Raw genomic sequence first — 20368 nt, 5'->3', positions numbered from 1 at the left:
CTACCTTTATTTTACTGCTCAAAGGGATTGTCCAATGAAAACAAGTTAACAGCTATTTATTGGGATAATTTACTACTACAACCATGGGTACTCACACCGACATTTTTTACTCCAATGGGACAATTTTTTCCCCACTTTAAAAATGGAGTAGCAGGTCAGATGCCCAATTACCACTCCATTCATTCTCTAAGGGGCTGCTGGGGAACGTAGAGCGCCGCTCTTGAAAGCTGTATAGAGAATAATTGGACCGCCTGTTGAGCATAGGTACTGCAGCTTCATTCTAGCATGTTTTGCCCACTTTGTGAAGTGAACTCACTAAGCCTCAAGTCCAAGTGGGCACACAAGCCTTGTGCTTTGGTGAAGCTGACAGGATCGCATGTGGGGAGAGAGGACATGGCACAAGCTGGAAATTCAAGGATACTAGTATAGGTGCGGTAGAACAAAGCAAGTATGGTGGCAGAATCAAGGTGTAGGAACACAACTGGTGGAACACAGGAAACAATAAAATCTTAATACTAAGACACAAGAGTGTATCTTAGTGGGGCTTAAATAATTATATGAAGGCGAAGTCACTGTGCAACGCCGAGCAACCTGCAAAACATGATGGGGAGCACAACAGAAGGCAGCGGACCGAGGTGAAGGAAGCAGAGCTCAGGACACCTGGGAGAAATTGCCCCTTTCTAGCCATCAGTATGGGTCTCAGCTGTCGGGCTCCTATTTATCAACCAGTTATCACCTATTTCTGTTCTCATTGAGCATCACCTCTAATCTGAGTGCGTGCACAGGGACTTTCTAAAAATTCAAATATTAGACTCAGTAGAGCAGAATGATGGCACATCTTGGATCATTGAGCTTCATATATAATTTGTTCCCGTTATTCCTGTTGGTGGCATTTGTTCCTTTTTTTCTTTGCATTTGTTTATTCTTTTGCATTTCTTTATTTTACAATGAAATATTTTATAAACATTAAATTTGACCTTGTATTTTAGATACAAGGTCAAAAGGGAATTTTAGTGGATGGATTAATATTATATTACAATAATTTTATTTTATGGCTGACTTAACTCTGGCTGGTGCAAGAGAAATACGACCTTCTGACAATACCTGCAGAGTTCATCTGGGTTCCCTATGAACCATGAGCTGCTGCAGCTACCTGGTCACATAGGACCACGTGATCGCCGAGAAATGATCTGTTCTTATTAGCGGCTGTCTATAAAGCAGCATGCAAGACAGGCTCAGTGACTAAAAGTCTTTGCTTTCTCTATCTAAAATCAAGCTGTTTTTGATATATGTCTCCCTTCTGTCTGCAGAGATGTTTAGCAGTGTCTCAGCACAGCTATATACAGTATAGACCAGTTTGATGCTTTAAGACATTTAGTGGTCCGTAAGATGTTAAAAGGGAACCTATCACCTCAAACAATGCTGCTTACCTGCAAGTTTAGGGTTATTTTGGAAGAAAATAGTGTTACAATGCTGTCCAGACGCTTTAGTGAAAGGGCAGCTACCGGGAGAAAACAAACTTGTTTTCTCCAGGGAACTGCTTTCAGTCATAGAGGCGGGCAAGGAGCCGCGGCTGTAAGTACATCCTTGCACTTTGATTGACAGCTCGCTCTGTACTTATGTGCCACACAGCAGACTGTCAATCATGGTGCCTATGATCGACAGACAGTGGCCCTTTGGAGGAAATAAGGGAAATGTCTCTCCGTTTTCAGAAAGGTGGTTGTATAGCATTGTAATGTCGTTTACTTGCTGATTAACCCTATATCTGTAGGTAAATGACATTTTCCTATGTAACAGGTTCCATTTAAAAGAAGAATATAGCAATAGTAAGAGCAGGTACACATGACCATTTTCTCTCCATTCCATAAACATGGTCCAGTTATTCTAATCAAGACTCTGATAAGAGAAGGATCACTTTTTTTTGGCGGTAGAGAACAAAAAAAAATTCTTCCCCCTCTTCATTCTGTCGGTCTGTGATTATTGGACTGCACTCAGGTGTCATCCACTTGCGGTCCAATGTTTTTCATGGACCCATAGACTTGTTTTGCCGATTTTGATTGGACACTCAACAACTGAATGGGCCAATGAAAAAATGTGAATATTATTGGTGCAAGTGCTACCCGTGAAAACCATGGATAGCACTTGTCCGATATAATCGGTCGTGTCCACTCTACGAGCCCTAAGTGATGCCTACTGAAAGGTTAATATGCCGACTCTGAGATTTCAGCTAATTTTTGCCCCCCCCCCAAATCCATAGAATGAAACCATCATAGTGTAGTTCCCTGAAAAGAAAAAGGGATCCTGGAGAACAGTCAAGGAGACAAGACCAATAATATTATTATGCCATAGTGAATACCCTTGTTCTTTTATAGAACCCCCTAAGAATGGTCTACTTCTGGTTGGCTATTGTTCATCCTCATTTTTCTATGAAAAATCACCAATAATATTCTTTTCTGTTTTCATTGCTCCTTTTTTCTGCATTTACCAGTAATATAATCCTTTGTTGTGTGAGCTGAATAATTCTGTTTCTCTAATCCGTGTCTCAGCGTGTAAGAAAAAAAAGAGGTAAAAATGACTCTTTATTTAGCGGGAGATACTATCGAGAAATCCATCCTCCCCTACTTTTAAATACCAGAAAACGTTTGAAACCGTCTTGATTTTTCAAATGAGTCTGGAGAATGGAGAACGGAGAGTCTAATGATGTAATTTAATATGGGATTGGAATGGAAAACGACGAGAGCAGGAAACATAAAAAAGAAAAGTAGATTTAGACAATGCTAATACCAGCGAGCAAAATATTAAAAAACAACAAGAAAACATGAGAAAAGCTCATAGGATGTCGTTAAAGATCAAAGAACATCTAGTACTTTAGAAAGAGATAAAATGTATCAAGAAATGGCAAACTATACCCAAGGGCAAACGGAGCATTTTATGTGAGCAATTTCACCTTTACATCACAACAAATAATGGCCTATTATCTTTTCTTCATATTCATATACAATATACATGAGCTGTGAGCCGCCAGGCTGAAGCACCAGTGGTAGCTTTATACAGTAAGAGCTTGACAGATCAAGTGTTCGGGTTAAGTGTTTGATGAAACCACAGTGCGTTAATGAAAGGCTTGACAACAAGGAGAACAAGTGACCAAAAATGGAAAAACTGGAACTAGCCAAAACATTTTGACTATTTTTTTTTTTGCCCACACCTTGCAAGTCATAGCTGGTATTCAGCTTTGGAATTTCTCTATTAGTGGAGGCCAAAAGGTTACAGAACAATACAACTATGGAAGGACTCTGTGAAGATAAAACATTGGATAATATAGAATGGGACAACACACATCTCCATGGTCCTACTTTTAGAGCATCATACTGTATAGGGGTCTTCCAGGGAATATTATACTGTGTATAGGGACTTTGTGATGACATTATACTGGGTGGGATGTTCATGTGAGAATATCATAATATGTCAAGGAGCTGTGATTTCCCCAAATCATATTGTGTGGGGGTCACTATGGTGACATAACGTGTGATGGGACATCATGGTGTCATGATCCATGCTGGATCATGACAGATAAGATGCACTAGTAACCTTTTTTTTCCTTAAGCTGTGGTGCTTAAGATAGTTTTGCCCCCGGTGGCCATTAGGGTCATTGCACTGTGGCGGTTTCAGTTCTAGTTTTGCCCCCGGTGGCCGTTAGGGTCATTGCACTCTGGTTTCTTTAGTTTAGTGCATGTTATTATAAAGCAGGTGTGATTGCTCTGGCTCTGCTATAAAAGAGTGTCAGGTGTTGCAATCACTGTTGGTGATAGTAGTCATTTCCAACCATCCCTGGTGGAGGAAGGAGCTAGAGAGAGTTCCTTGCAGCACAGTCAGAGTCCTGGTGTGGAAGGAGTCAGAGGGGATTTCCTTGCAGCTCTGACAGAGCTTGGTGGCAGCTATTCAGGAGGAAAGCTGCGTTCTGGTGGTAGACTCTGTTGCTGGGAGCAAGAGCAACAGAGCAAAGCTAAGTGGTGTTTCCCTGTTTGTATTTTTCCCTGGTGTGTATTAGTACAGCGGTGAGGCCAGTGCCTGCACCACCCAGATACCTAGCAAGGGATAGGTGTAGGGTGTGCTAGGGTGACAGCCAGGTTCAGGCTCAGTGACATGTGAGGAGCCTATATAGCAAACGTTAGGAGTGTGAGGGATACTGTCCCCATTCCCTATCGCAGGGCCCACCGTTGTAACTGTTTCCCCTTCCCCGTGTCTTGTCATTTTAGTTACCGGCCTGCGGGGTCGTGTCACACAGGACATTTACACGTGCCATGTCTTGTTGTTTTAGTTACCGGCCTGCGGGTCGTGTCACACAGGACTGGTCCACGTGACACATGGGGTTTGAGTGGATGTGTGGCTACATCTGCAAAGAGAAGCTTTGTGGGGACATCAAATTGTGTGGTGGTCACTATGGTGACATAATGAGTGATGGGACGTCATGGAGTTTGAATTCATGTGTGGGGATATCATACTGTGGGAGGCTTTGTGGGGACATCAAATTGTGTGGGGTCACTGTGGTGTCATAACTTGTGATGGGACATTATAGAGTTTGAGTGGATGTGTGAGGATATCATACTGTGGGAGGCTTTGTGGGAACATCATAGTGTGTGGGGTGCACTGTGGTGACATAACGTGTGATGGGACATCATAGGGATTGAGCGTATGTGTGGGGGGCATCATAACTGTGGGAGACTTTGTAGGGACATCATACTGTGTGGGGTGCACTGTGGTGACATAACGTGTGATGGGATATTATAGAGTTTGAGTAGATGTGTGAGGATATCATACTGTGGGAGGCTTTGTGGGAACATCAAAGTGTGTGGGGTGCACTGTGGTGACATAACGTGTGATGTGACAACATAGAGTTTGAGTGGATGTGTGGGGATATCATACTGTGGGAGGCTTTGTAGGAACATCATATTGTGTGGGGGCACTGTGGATACATAACGTTTGATGTGACATCATGGATTTTGAATGGATGATTTTGAATGGATGTGTGGGTACTATGGGAGACTTTGTGGGGACAACATATTGTGTCTAGGGACTGTGAGGCCATCATGCTGTCTTGGGAGCTGATGATCATATAGAAGGGCTGAATAACAGACACACATGATTTATAACCTTTATAAAAATCTGCAAATTATATGATCTTGATTAACTTCTACTGGAAGGAATATATTTGTAATAAGCCATATCCTAACACGTATTAGCAGTGTTAGCAAGTCAACAGACTTAATTCTTCTCAATGTTAAATGATAAAAAATAATTTTAAATAATAATAATAAAAATAATTAAGCTTGGCCGATTGGTTTGGCCCTCTACAACAGTCACAGTCTCTCATGTGGCCCCTTGGGAAAATTAACTATCCATCCCTGCCCTGCAGGATATGTCACAGCCGGTTGCTAAAAGCAATACATTACTTTTATGAGGCACAAGCTTGAACAAGTAAGCCAAGAGTATAAACTACTTTTAACATCTGGGGTTTGAATGTATTCTCCTTTCTCCTGCCTGGGGTTTAATTAATTCATTGATCTAGTCTGAGACTTCAAATATTATTGGGTCTGGTCAGCAGTTTAATTAGTTGTAAGATTTAGTTTTTCTCCCGGGGTCTCCTGTATCCATGATCTTCAGCGGTCTTATATTTGTGGTCATTGGGTTTCGCTCTAGATAAAGTAATGGTGGCACATTTGGTAGCGGCAGGCATGGTATTGGTGGCAGCTCAATGGTAGTTTTAAGGGATAGTGTAGATGTCTTGTTGAGAGGTTAAGAAATGAAGGGACAAAGATGTCCTTGTACCAAATTCAAAAGTTGTAGGAGACGGCATCATGGTGGTCTGGGCTGGATGGAGAATAAAAGCAAAAAGTATAACCCAAATCAGAGAAGACATCACATCTGAGTTATTGGATATAATAATCATTTATTTCCTGCAGCATCCAAAGAGTTTAAAGAACGAAAATTGGACTTATCTCGGATCCTGGCACATGTGAGTGTCAACTGTATAACACAGCCAGCTCCTGAGCCTGCTCTACTCTCTCCCACGTACATTTCATATCAGGAAGGAGTTTAAAGGGGGAGTGGTGGTTTTCATGTGCATGAGATGGAGCAAGTGACAGATGATACATGCCATTAATTTTGCACTAGGCCCTCTGAATCAACTTTACTGGTGGCCCTTTTGGCCCCTCAAGTCTGACCTTAATCATGTGCCTTCTTTTGGAAGCGTGGTGTACCTACAACAGACATCATATCATTTAGGAAGCTTCTACTAAAGACTCACAGAGGGGAAAACATGCAGCGGAGGTGTTAGGTGAAGAGGGGTCATTATCTCATTTTCGAAGCAGCTTCTTTATGCTCGGCACCGTGTCTCTCTTATAAATAAGCATTATACTAAGATGAGAGTGACGATTTGGCTCCCCGAGGGCCCAAACTTTATGCAAGTCGCTAATGGCTATGATGCATTTTTAAGACGCTATAACAATTTTAAAGCAGAGCTGTATTCTTCAGGTTTTCAGGATCATCTGCTATAGACTTAAATATTTAAAACATGGCATAATTGTCTATTATATCTTTTCAAAGTAGCTGAGATACTCACGACGGATCACAAATGCTACATTTAAGGACTAGCTCCTAATAAAACAGGTAACAATCCCCCCACCTCTGTCTTTCTAGTTCTTACATTCCTCCCACCTCTGTCTTTCTAGTTCTTACATTTCTCCCACCTGTGTCTTTCTACTTCTTACATTTCCCCCACCTCTGTCTTTCTAGTTCTTACATTCCTCCCACCTCTGTCTTTCTATTTCTTACATTCCCCCCACCTCTGTCTTTCTAGTTCTTACATTCCTCCTACCTCTGTCTCTCTAGTTCTTACATTACTCCCACCTCTGTCTTTCTGTTTCTTACATTTCCCCCACCTCTGTCTTTCCAGTTCTTACATTCCTCCCACCTCTGTCTTTCTATTTCTTACATTCCCCCCACCTGTCTTTCTAGTTCTTACATTCCTCCCACCTCTGTCTTTCTAGTTATTACATTCCTCCCACCTCTGTCTTTCTATGTGTCAGCGTTTACTGCAGTTCTCGCATTAGATTCACAAACCAGGAGGCTGAGGAATGAATAAAAGTAAAAAGCTCCCTGTCAGATAGAAGAGTGCTGTAGTCAATAAAGCTGCAGTAAGGCACTAATAAATGAATGATTTATTTTTGTTTAAAGCCACATTCTATTATATGCTCTAGTCACATCCAGAGCTGCATCTGTAAATCTGCAAATTATTATTGCTGATAGTAATTTAGCCTCATCCATATGTATATCCTGACAAACTGAGTAGGTGAAGCTGTGCCAAAAATACTTCACTCTTGACTCTTGCATTGTAAATTTTCAAATGCAGATCTGGATATGACTTGAGAAGAATAAACCTGTTGTAAGATTGTTTATTCTTACCTCTCTTTAACATCATTTTACAATTTATTAATTAAGTAGAGAAATTTACAAAACATTTAGCTTCACTGACTTTATTAGCCACATCCTCCAGTTACAACCAAAGCTACATTCTCAAATCTACTAATTATTTTTGGAAACGGACATTAAATTAGTTTCATCTGACAGCAATAACTGTGTCCTAATGGCTAAAGTGAGTTTAGATGGACCAAAGCAATGAAGTCTTGAATTTTGCATTTCACTGCAGCTCTGGATATAACTAGAGATGTTTAAAACTGTTCTAAATTTTGTTGTATCCTTACTTCACCTTAGAATATTCTTATAGGTATAAATTTGCAAATTAGTTTGTAAAAATCACCAACACCTTTGCAGTAACATCGTGAATTATGCTCTAGTCGCATCCAAAGCTGCATCTTTAAACTTGCTAATTTTTGTAGGAAAGAGAAAGCAATTGACCCTCATCTGTAAATCATCACTGCTAAAGTGAGTTTAGCGGCACCAAATCACTGCAAACTTTTGAATGCAGCTTTTGGTGTAACTAGAGAAGGATGCAATTGTTATAAGCTTTTCCTTACTAGTTACTTACATTTGCAGCATTTTACAGGTTCTACATACAAATTAGTTGGCAAAAACTGCAAACCTTTTTTTTTTTTTTTAGTTGCATCTTTTATTATGCTCTAGTCACATTCAAAGCTGCGTTCCGTTCTCAAGTCTGCCTATAGTTCTTGGTAACATACAATAATTTACTTTCATCCCGCAGTCATGCCTATGGCCTAACAGTTACACTGCGCTAAGGCAACGAACTCTCAAATTTTTTGCTGCGCCTCCAAATTTTGACCGCAGCTCTGGATGCAACCAGAGTTGAGATAAAACTGCTGTAAAAATAAAAATTGAGATTCCTTTACAATGTTGTCGTATTCCCGCGACCAGGGCTATCAGCCTGAGGATCCGCAATTTCACAACAACAACCAATAAGATCTGATATCAAATAAACTTTGCAGACCGCTCACGCGGAATAAAAACAGATCCGGAGTATGATGCCGCCGGCAGGAAGGCTCCGCAGAAAGATGAAATTTGTATGGAAATTGTCGACGAACCTAAAAGCATTTTGTGCACTGTGCCAGGAGCGGCCGCTAAATCTTCCCCCTCTCCCCACCTCCCCCAAATACAGAGGCGTAATGCACGAGAAGCGAGAGAAGAAATGTTATTTCCCCCCCGATCCGTATCCTTGTTTCTTGGACCGTCCTGGCTGTTTGCACACTGAGATAAATGGGTGAGACATTTGGAACAATTACACAGTACTTTCTCAATCCATTCTTGGACCGGCTGCTGTTCTTTCCCGATAAACAAAATTTCCAATTTCAGAAGTAAGTGGCATAATAAAAAGACTTGGCATCGGGGCAAACCTCATTAACCCCATCACGGCTACTGGGTCCTCAACTGCCTGGGAGAAAAAAAGCAACAACTGCATAAGCAGCCCGTTCATGCAAACGTCAAAAAAATATCTCCTACAAGAGATCTAAGCGTTGCTGGTTCATTTACAGATTCCTCGCCCGTGAATAGAATGACAGATTTGCAGTAAAAACTGACACATCTCGGCAAGAGCGAGCAGAATGTAATGTAACCGTTCATGATAGTAACAATGTCCCAAATTTGTCACAAAGTTCCCCATACACAGTATGATGCCCCCGGAATTCAGCACACACAATATAATGCCCTCTAAACGTTTCCCACATACTCAGTATGACACATCCACAGACCCCCACACACAGTATCGAGGCACTCCCCAGTCCCCACCCCTCACAAGTATCCCACTTTCCTGCCATCCTGCTCCTCTGACTAAGGCCGGGGGTCACACTTGCAACTGCAATGCGAGAAACTCGCGCAAGTCTCTCGCATCAATACCCGGCACTGCCACCGGCACTCGGGACCGGAATGTGCAGCTGCATAGAAATACATAGAAATAGATACAGAAATACATGCAGCCGCACACTCTGGTCCCGAGTGCCGGGCATTGATGATAGAGACTTGCGCAAGTTTTTTGCATTGCAGTTGCAAGTGTGACCTCGGCCTAAGTTGGTCTCTCATTCCCAGTCACGTGACTTGAAGGTCCCTGTAGGGCAATGTTCCTCAACTTGAGTCCTCAAGATCAAGAACTGCCGACATGTTTTCAGGATTTCCTCAGCGTTGCATGGTTGATGGAATTATCACATGGGTATCACTAAGAACATACTAAAACCATGATCTGCTGTTGGCTCATAAGGACTGGAATTGGAGAACACTGCTGTAGGTTCTTCTGTCTCTACTGTACATGGACTGAATGGTGGAGCAGAGATCTGACGGTTCTCTGCTCCACCATTGTATTCAATTGTTTATGAATAATAGTGTGATAACTCCTCTAATTCGGGACAGTCCTGCTGGTTCTGGAGTGGCTGGGAGGTCTGTAGCATAGTTCACATACTCTTAATGAGCTAAGTGCTGTTTGGCAGACAGGCTCACATCACGGTCCTTATAGCCAGGTATCTGCACAATGATCAAGTGTTTATTGCAGAAAAGCTTTCTGACGGCTTATCAGGGAAGAGCACACAGGAGCGTAATGATCGCGGCCGCAGAGGGGGCATCCGGACTCATCAATGCAATCATTAACCTCAGCTGGATGTATGTCCGAAGGCGCACATCCAGTGGAGGTGTATTGCAGTGCGGGGACCTTCCATAGCAGTCCCCCCGATGTCTGCTACCAGCTGTAGAATAGGACGCCACAAGTTGTGGGATCAGAGGAAGGTAAGTAGAAATGTTGACTTTTTAATGCAAAGGCACAAAATGGATATATACACCCGGATGGGGACTTATATGTCATGATGGGGCCCAGGATGGAGGACATTTATACCAGGATGGAGGACAAATCTACAAGTAAGGGGCCAAGTTGGGGGACATATATAATAAGAAGGGGCCCAGAATAGTGAACATCTATGCCAGGATGGGGGTCATATTTAATAGGAAGGGAGACATATAAGCCAGGATGGGATATATATAAACCAGGAAGGGGTCCAGGATGGGGGACATTACATAATGAATGGGGGGTGGACATATATGTCTTTAAAGGATTTAAAATGGTACAAAGGCTCATACATCTAACCAGCATGTGGGGGGGAGGGGGGTGGCAGGCTGAAATTTGGCACCGGGACCCATGGGACTCTAGTAATGTAAATTTTCCAAACAGCCTGACAACATTCCTTATACATGGAAAGAAGTGTATATATGTTCAACTTCCAGAGGGTGGAGGACACTGATTACACTTTTGAGTAATTTTTTTAGCAGCATTAAAGAAGTTAAGAGGGAAAAAAAAACTCTGAAAAGGTTTTGCAAAATACTATAAAACTGCTACTAACAGCTTTTGATGACTTTTTGGAAGTCATGGGATTACCATTTGAAGAAGTGGAAAAAGTATTTTTATGATAGAAGCCCTTCCTTCACCTGTCCTGGCCATTCCCTTGGCTCATTTCTCTTACGTTCCGCCTTTCAACCCCCTGGGCTCGTGAAGGGTTAAGGTGAATTAGCATAAACTTTAACTAAGAGAAGTGTGCAGACCTTCAGTGGTGAATAATTTGCGCTGCGATGTCAGAGGGTGAGGAGAGATTTTATCATCAAGTCTTAATTTATTCATGAGCATCCTGGCCTTAGATTTCGTTGTTAACAAGCCTCTCTCCCCCTTATCCCTCTCATTTGATAAGAAGGATTGGGGTCTCTCTGGATGCTGGAGTCTCATTGACCCCGGACAAGTGGGATGAGATAAGTTGGAGTATTTTGCATGCTGAAGTTCTCTCCGCCGGCTCCTGTCACCGATAGCGCCCAGGAATCCATTTACATTCATTTACACGGGATTAATTACCTGCTCACCCCATGCTCCTCTGTCACTCAGATCGCTCCTGTGCTGGAGCTTACGGCGAGAGTGCTGTCCATCAGTGAGGCTGTCAGTTAAAGAGATTGTACCCTTTAACATTGGAAAACTGGATATATGTAAAGCATCGTACACTCTACATCAGAGCCTATGTTTGCATTCTCAGCAGTCCTATGTAAGACTACAAATAGCACCAAGAATTGCCATGGAATACAGGTAGTCAATTCAATTGCAGTCCTATGTAAGACTTTAGATAATACATATTTTTCAACCCTATATACACATTAGATTAATGTTGGCCGAATCAGCCAATATCGATGAGTTTGGATGACCATCTAATGGGTATGGACCCCCAGAGAATGGAATGTAAGGATCTGATGTGTCCAGTTTTGGACTAACTATACTTCTGATTGCCTGGAGATAATTTGCCGCCAACGATTCTGCATATGGAATAATAATAATCTTTAATTTTATATAGGGCTAACATATTCTGCAGCTCTGTACAATTTGCACACATTATCTTCACTGTCCCCGACGGGGCTCACAATCTAAATTCCCTATCAGTATGTCTTTGGAATGTGGGAGGATACCGGAGTGCCCAGAGGAATCCCACACAAACACGGGGAGAACATACAAACTCCTTGCAGATGTTGTTCTTGGTGGGATACGAACCCAGGACTCCAGCGCTGCAAGGCTGCAGCGCTAACCACTGAGCCACCGTGCTGCCCATGGAAGAGATGGCTGGGAAGTTTTCCTGCCAAACAATCAGTCGATCTATTGTTCAGCCAACTGACAGCTAATCGGCATGGGGGCTTCAAGACACTCATACAGATTAGACTATTGTTGGGCAAACCTGCCATTATTTGATGATGTTAGAGGGAATAAGGTTCCAAAGTGTCTGATTTCAGACTGACAACCCTTTTGTTCTCGAAACAATCACTGACCTCAGGGAGACCAGTCAAAGAAAACACTGCAGCAGCCGGCAAAGACGCTCAATCAGTGAAATCCTGAGCGCCTTTGCCGGCTGCCACAGTGTTTTCTTTGACTGGTCTCCCTGAGGTCAGTGATTGTTTCGTGATGTTGGTCTACTAGGCATTTTTCCCACCTAGCCAGAATCCTACTCCACACTGATGAGGGGTAACACCCCGAAACAGCTGTCTGTGGATGGATACCTGGTCTTGGTATTTCCCTTGTCATATCTGTAAACTCGTAAAGAGCTGGATACTGACTTAAAGGGCCATTTAATATGGTAGTAATGGTGGTTTCCGAAAGGAGCCACTCCTTGGCTGGGTCCTTCCCTGGAGGAATATCTGGCTAGTCCCGAGAACATGGCGGCAGTGGTAAGCACAGTGGGTCAGTGGTTAGCACTGTTGCTTTGCAGCCCTGGGGACAAGGTTTCCAATCCCACCAAGGACGACATCTGCAAGGAGTTTGCGTGTTTGCGTGAGTTTCCTCCAGGTCTCCTCCGATTTCCTCCCACACTCCATAGACATACTGATAGGGAATCTCGATTGTGAGCCCCAATGGGGACAGTGGTTCTACATTCGATGGTTGTTCTACATGACACACTTGTACTTATAGCATTTTACTAAATGATGGCTGACCATGTCTGGACACAGGTGGTAAGTATGCGACCTCTCTTGTCCATCTATCCATTCATTGCTCTACCATTCTTGCAGTTGATATCTCACGTGTAATCAGTTAATAAGGGTAAAAGATATATGTAAATATATATATACATTACACATAGGCTGTAATTAGGTAATGCGCCGCTATCGCTATAAGACCAGGAACCTAGGACACCATTAATATTTTCATAAATTTGTTCCTAAAATCCCTTTTTCTATTATAAACGTCTTCCCTTAGTCTCAGCTCTCAAGCTCTTGGCCCAAGTTATCATGACTGATGGCCTAGTCATGGCAATACCTCTCCAGCGCCTTATCATCCCGCGTCGTCCCTTCCAGTATAGTGATGGAAGGAAGATTCTCTATAAATCTTCGTAGAAACAGATGTACAGTTCCACGAAACCAAATGAAAATGTCCGGGCAGCAAAGGTGAAAGGCGCCGAGAGGTCGTTAATTTGAACCATGAGAGCTGCTACACATCATCCAAGGAACCGTCCTGCGAATGTCAGAATGCCAGCTTCAGCTCCGGGGTATGACATTATGCGAAAAAGTGCAGTCACTTCACACAAGGAGGTCAATTACATAGTGCATATAACAGCGAAGCAATGCCGGGAGCGCCACATACGGCAAAGGGTGCAGATATCGGGGAGCCAAGCAGTGACTAATGGCCAAATATTGGAAGGGGTCAATGTCAACCCATCATTAAAGGTATGTAGATAGGAGGTGTGGAAGATAGATAGATAATGGATGATAGATAGATATATAGATAGATAAAAGCAGCCAAGTGGCTGTGTTGGATTTCCAGGTAGATAGAGAAGGATATAAAGTGTCTGGCGAATGGAGATACAAATGCATTGAGAAAGTGATGGCAAAAGCCTAAAATACAAAATCCAGAGCCCCTGTCTTGTCCGTAGTTCTATCTGCACCATGATTATTTAATATTCTGCCCGCTTCCTATATCCGCACCTGGTGTTCACTAATGATCATTTTTCCCTGAAAAGACGATAGACAGAGCCGTAGACGCGCCACAAATCCTGCGTTAGCCATTTAATTCGTTAGCGTTTTGAAAGGCAATTAAAGATCAAGTTCTAGTTTTCAGTTTTATTTACAGCACTGTCCATCACGCCTGTTCTCCATTACCCATGCAGCTGTCCTTGTCTATTCTAATCCTCCAGAAGTCTGCCCCTTTAAATTGATTTTCTGTGATATTTAATGAATATCCCTTGACCAGACTTTCACATTAAGTGGAGATGGAGTGAGCAGCATCAAAATATTTTCCAGATTAGAAAAAGAAAAAAAAAATAATAACCAAAATATTTTTAAAATATATTTCCCTTATTCCTCTTTTTTTCGTACAAGCAGAATTCTAAACACGGAATACAAACAAGACAAAAAAAAAATCTGTAATGATAATGAGATGACTGCTGAGAAGTGATCTCGACAGCACAAGAAGTATCAGCCTATTATGAGGCTCAGTGGCCCAGAGAAAACTGCAAGACTTCAGGATTTTTGTAAGGGTATGCGCACGTGACATATTCTTTCAGGTGGAAACCATCTGAAAAGCAATAAAAAGAAAACGCCCAGTAAAAATTAACTTAATGCACCACAATGGAAAATTGTTCTTTTGTGCTTATGTTCTAAGTCTTTTGTAACTTCTTTTAAACATTTCAGGCATAAAAAGCTGTAAAAAGCCTAAGGCCAGTTTCACATTTGCATTACAGGCCGCAGCCTCCGGCGGTAGCTCCGCCTCTGGGCGCATGACACTGCATGCGTCATGTGTCCCCTATCTTTATCACTGAGGACACAGGCCATGTGCAGTATGCGCTTGGCGGCGCCTGCGTCCTTTTGACGGTGCGCCGACCAGCGCCAAACGCAACCTGTTGCAATTTGGTTGCGCTCGTCGCACCGTCAAAAGGACGCAGGCGCCGCCAAACGCATACTGTGCACGGCCTGCGTCCTCAGTGATAAAGATAGGGGACGCATGACGCATGTAGCATCATGCGCCCGGGGGCGGAGCTACCGCCGGAGGCGCGGCAGGGGGCGGGGCTTAGTGGCGGCCGTGCGCAGGCCGGCGCTGCGGCCTGTAACGCAAATGTGAAACCGGCCTAAAAGAAGTGAAAAGTCCATTCTCTTTCCACTACCCTAATACAGATAATGAGATTGAAAATTAGACACAAGAAATTACAAATATTTTGGTAAACTTTATTTTTATGACCTTTTAAAACTTTGTAGGGGTTTTATAGGATAAAAAAATACAGAAATAATGGATGACTTTTTTTGTATAGGTGAAGAATGTGGTGCTGTTTCTGAAATTATACAACCATAAGTTTTTTTTAACCCATTTAACTTAGTGGACCACCTAGTTTTTGATATGATGCAGAAAAGTTGTGACAAGATTCAGAGATACAGAAATGTTTAGCTAAAAATTATTCCGTGTGGGACTTTACTAACAATCATATATTGTCCGTTGACCATATGGAAAAATTGTGAGATAACTTAAAGGGTAACTACAATTTTAAAAGTTTAATTTTTTAATATGTTATAGCCTGCAATATTTATGGAGTCAAAGTCCTAAGACTGACACCGATCCCATAGAAGACTGTGCACCATTAGTCCATAAACCTATATATAATCATATTCTGTGAACAGTGGGGGTTTCAAAAACAAGACCCATGCAGAAAAAAATAACAAATAGATGAGCTTAAAATAAAAAGATTGCTTTGTCAGAGAAATATCCAACGATGCCTTCTTTTAGTCATCTGACCCTCACAGTCAGGGCTCATACTCACATGCGAGAAACTTGCATGAGTCTCGCACGTCAATACCCGGCACTTACGCCGGCACTCAGATTGGAGCGTTCAGCTGCATGTATTTCCTCAGTTTGAAATGTAATTAAGAAGTGACAGTTATCAGGAACAGTGGAGGTCAAGATAAGGTCTGGAAGACAAAGCTAAATTTCAGTGAGAGCTGCTCGTACGATTGATAGAGAGGCCAATCAGACCCCTTCCCCCTTGACTGCAAAACACTTGAAGAAAGATTTAGGCCTTTGACATTCTCTCTCTCATTATTCTGGCATTTGGCGAATATTAATAATTATGGTTATTCTAATTGACCTAAAATGGGAAAGGTTTATTCTGATTTCATGTCAGATATTGAGAAAAACATGCATATGTTTCGTGCTATATAGTGTATTTAAACTTTTGGTTTTAACTGTATATTTGCATTAGACAACCCCTGAAAGTTTTAAAAAGACTAAAGGGCCTGTCACACTAAGTGATATCGCTAGCAATATCACTATAAAGTCACTGGTTTTTGTGACGTTATAGCGATATTGCTAGCGATATCGCTATGTCTGATACTTACCTCCGACTGGTTCCCCGCTGGTTATTGCTGATCGCACGAGAACGTCCTGGGCCGTTTCTCATCGTCAGCTTCCTGTGGCGCCGACGAGCGATGCGAGGACGCGGGCGGGAGAACGTCAGGATCGCCTCGTCTTACAGGTAAGTAACGACCCCTGACCGCTGCTATGTCGCTGGTGAGATCTGCCTGTGTGGCAGCTCACTAGCGACCACTTAGCGATGTACCAGTGATCCTGACCGCGTCATATCGCTGGTCGGGATCGCTGGTGCATCGCTAAGTGTGACAGTATCTTAACTGTAACCTAATGGCCCCTATGTTTCCTTATTTAGGTACAGTTGTGGACAAATTGCAAAGATCTAAAATGGAAATGTCCAATCTGAGGATCAATATTATTCACTTAAGTTTAAAGGTTCATGACAAAAATGAAATATACGACATCCATGTAGCAGCTGAGTCTTGTCTGCTTTTTCATTTTCAATGGGTAGGAGAAGTGTGGAATTTTTCAAATATTTTTTGTTATACTAAGTAAAACAGACGTCACACTGCTCGTAAAAATGTACGCATGCCAAAAATGGATGAAAATCACTGCTGAAAAATGGAACATGTTTTCTGGGAAGTCAAATTATGTCTGAATATTGATTATCTCACAATACTGTTATTGAAAGTATAAAACGAGACTATTTTTCAAGGAAAAAGTCCATGGAACCCACAAGAACCCAGAAAAATATAACAGTTGAGTCAGGGCCCAAGAGTCATGAGGCTTTTTCTGCCTTATTTGGGGAAACACAATAAAAAAGTCTTTTAGTGTCTATTTGCAATTTTTCTGGAATTTAGAACGATGCCCTTCTATCGAGGACCTTGAGACTGTGCGTGCATAGCCCATTGTGCCATGATTAAGTACCCTCTGCCCTTGGAATATTGAAGTTAATCTTCATTTTTGGACCACAAATTATAATGCATTAACCATGGCTGCGTTGGTGTAAAGGCGGCTTATGGTGAGATTTACCTACTTCAGCATCATTAGCGGAGTGCACATTTTTTCCTGGGTGTCTGTAATGAACAGCTGTAATGTCCTCACACCATTACCTTTGCAAAGCATGGTCACACATGTCTTATCAACAGATGGAAAAGGGCACCCAAAGGCAGGCGCCGCTCTCATATGAAGTTCTTGGAGGTTGTTAGCAATATTTCAATATTAAAGATAATCCCCAGGAGAACGGTGAGCACCACATGCTCTGGAGTACGGTGCCGCTCACGTGACCACCCTCCGACTGCTCAAACACATTCACAATGTAATGTGGGACATAGAAAGCTTCATTTGATGCGTAAATTGTTCCATTAGGTGCTCACTCGGAAGACATGGAAGTGGGCTACACGTTAGGAATATTAGGAGCTGGTCATCTAATTCATTAGCATAATAGCTGGATACCAATAAGTATTGGATTAACAGTTAGATTTAAAATTATTAGTTTTTTAATCCTTGAGTTTTCTTGTCTGTCCAGTTGTTAAAAAAATGTAATTCAAAGGGATTATCCAGGACTTAGATATTAACAACCTAGTTGAGATAAACCACCGTAATTGCTATTTTTACAAATTTCAACCAAAATTCAGATTCAAATAAATTTAAATTTTAGGAGGTTCAGCAAGCGCAAATCCTGCAATATCCCAGCCAGTTGGATAACATTTTGCTAGATTCTTAGGGCCCATCACACATAGTGAGTCACCAGCGATCCCGACAACGATATCACCTTGTCATGATCGCTGGTGAGCTGTCAAACAGATAGCTTCACCAGCGATCAGCACCAGCGACGCCGAGCGTGCGGCTTCGCTGTGTACTTTAGTTACCAGCGCGCTGATGCAGGGAGCTGATAACTAAGGTACACATCGGGTTTCTAAGGGGCGCGCAGCACTTAGAAACCCAAAGTGTACCTTGGTTACCAGCTCCCTACATCAGCGCGCTGGTAACTAAGGTACACATCGGGTTTCTAGGCGCAGCGCGCCCCCTTAGAAACCCGATGTGTACCTTAGTTACCAGCTCATGCTCGCTGGTCGCTGGTCTCCCGCCTGTCACACGCAGCGATGCTTGCTGACCAGCAGGTGACCAGCGACCCCAAAAATGTCCAGACATTTCAACAGCGATACCCGGCAGGGGGGCTGGTCACTGATAGCTGTCACACACAGAGATCTCGCTGGTGAGATCGCTGTTGCTGTTGCGTCACAAAACTAGTGACTCAGCAGCGATCTCACTAGCGAGATCACTGTGTGTGATGAGGGCTTTAGGATCAGGACCAATAATCTTGTTCCCGATCCTCCAATTAGTCCTCCCTGCCTTGTCCTCCAATTAGTTCCACTTTGATCTTGTTCTCTCTCTTATCAGCCGGTGCTGATATTGACTAATCCTCATATAGTCATGTAGGGTATGACTTGGGGTATTATCTTGACCATCTGGGGTCTAGTTAGTGGTGGCCTTCCATGGAAGACCAGGAGGGAAAAGAAGACAAAAGAAGAGGAGGTCAAAAAACAAGCGCCAGCGGTGGAGTTATGTGGAGGACTGTGGAGAGTTGACTATAAGTGTATTAATTATTTTATTCTCATCCTGGCAGGCTTGATTTGCACATATTTATTATTAATATTATTATTATTGCTATTTAGTTAAAGGCCTTCAGCTCGATCTCAAGTCATGGCAATTTGATGGATGACGCACCTTTGGAAGATCGATCTTGCTCAAGCCTAGATAGGTCCAGCAGTGTCTTGCATTTATTGTATGTGAATCAAATCTCCATCTACAACCCAAATTCAGCGAGTCTGTCCAAAACAAATCTCAAGAGATTGGCTCAATGTTCGATTAACCCTTAGGATGGGTCATTAGCATGTGATGATTGTGGGTGTTACAACCAGTACTGCCATCGATCCACTGTTTTCAGGCCTTGAGTCTGGAAATGAAGTGTAGTGGCCATTCTTAAGCACTGCTGCTTAGATCCTATTGACCTGAATGGGATCTGAGATACCTTATCCAAGTACGATCACCACACGTTGTACGGAGTTGTTGCGACCAAGCTCTTTGAACTATTTATACCAGATCTGCAAATTGTTTGGTGTTGGACACCAACGTATCTAATATTGATGGAAGCATAATGGCTCAGTCGTTAGCACTGTTGCTTGCAGCACTGGGGTAATGGGTTCAAATCCATGCAAGGAAAACATCTGCAAGGAGTTTGTATGTTCTCCCCCTGTTTGCGTGAATTTCTTTCGGATTCTCTGGTTTCCTCCAACGCTGCAAAGACATATTGATAGGGAATATAGATTGTGAGCCCCAGTTGGGACAGAGATGATGTCTGTAAAGTGCTGTACAATATGATGGTGCTATATAAGTAACATAAGTGTGCAACTAGGTGGAGCTCTCATCATATGAATGTATATAGCTGTATGCAGAGAGCTTCCTCTAGTGGGGGCAGCATGTAGTCTGGTGGTAAGAAGGCAAGATGTTCCATGCTGAGCCTACTTCCACCACAAGCTCCATTTTCTCATGCCTTGTAATTTGATTAGCCAGTGGAAATGTAATAAATATTGGGCCAATACCCAATGAGTGCTTAAAGTCTTTCAATCAGTAGATTGGAATTATATCACATGTATTAAATGTAGGTTTCAAGACCAATAATTTAGGCATCAACTAGACAATGATCTATGATCTTCCTCTAGTACAGTAGGGTCATCTATAGCCATGGACCACGTAGCACCCCTGGATAGCATTCTACTATAAGAAGTAGTAGAACTGGAGAAAGTGCCTTGTGAAGCAAATAAAATCTTAAATATATACTGTATATATATTATTCAATGTCTAAGTATCTCTAATAAGTATCGGAATAGCTAAAACCTGAGGATCCATTTTTATAATATCCAACATTACCCAAGTGTTCCTTCATGCCAAATAAACATTGGAACATTTTCGCAGATTTTCCAAAGCTTCAAATCCACTAATCCCGCAGAGATTTAGACTTTAGCTTTGAAGAAATTTTTTTTTTCATTT

The 20368-nt window shown here is 42.4% G+C and overlaps 1 protein-coding gene across 13 annotated transcripts in view; it reads right to left on the bottom strand.

Moving 5' to 3' along the window:
- Positions 1–20368, bottom strand: part of CELF4 (CUGBP Elav-like family member 4) — a 1497717-nt gene that overhangs the window by 1267054 nt on the left and 210295 nt on the right. The gene's annotated exons all lie outside the window — the stretch shown is intronic.

The sequence above is a fragment of the Dendrobates tinctorius genome, unplaced genomic scaffold, assembly GCF_039654945.1.
Source record: "Dendrobates tinctorius isolate UK_male_01 unplaced genomic scaffold, ASM3965494v1 ptg000113l, whole genome shotgun sequence".
Lineage (NCBI taxonomy): Eukaryota > Metazoa > Chordata > Amphibia > Anura > Dendrobatidae > Dendrobates > Dendrobates tinctorius.
This window is presented reverse-complemented; position numbering and strand designations above follow the sequence as displayed.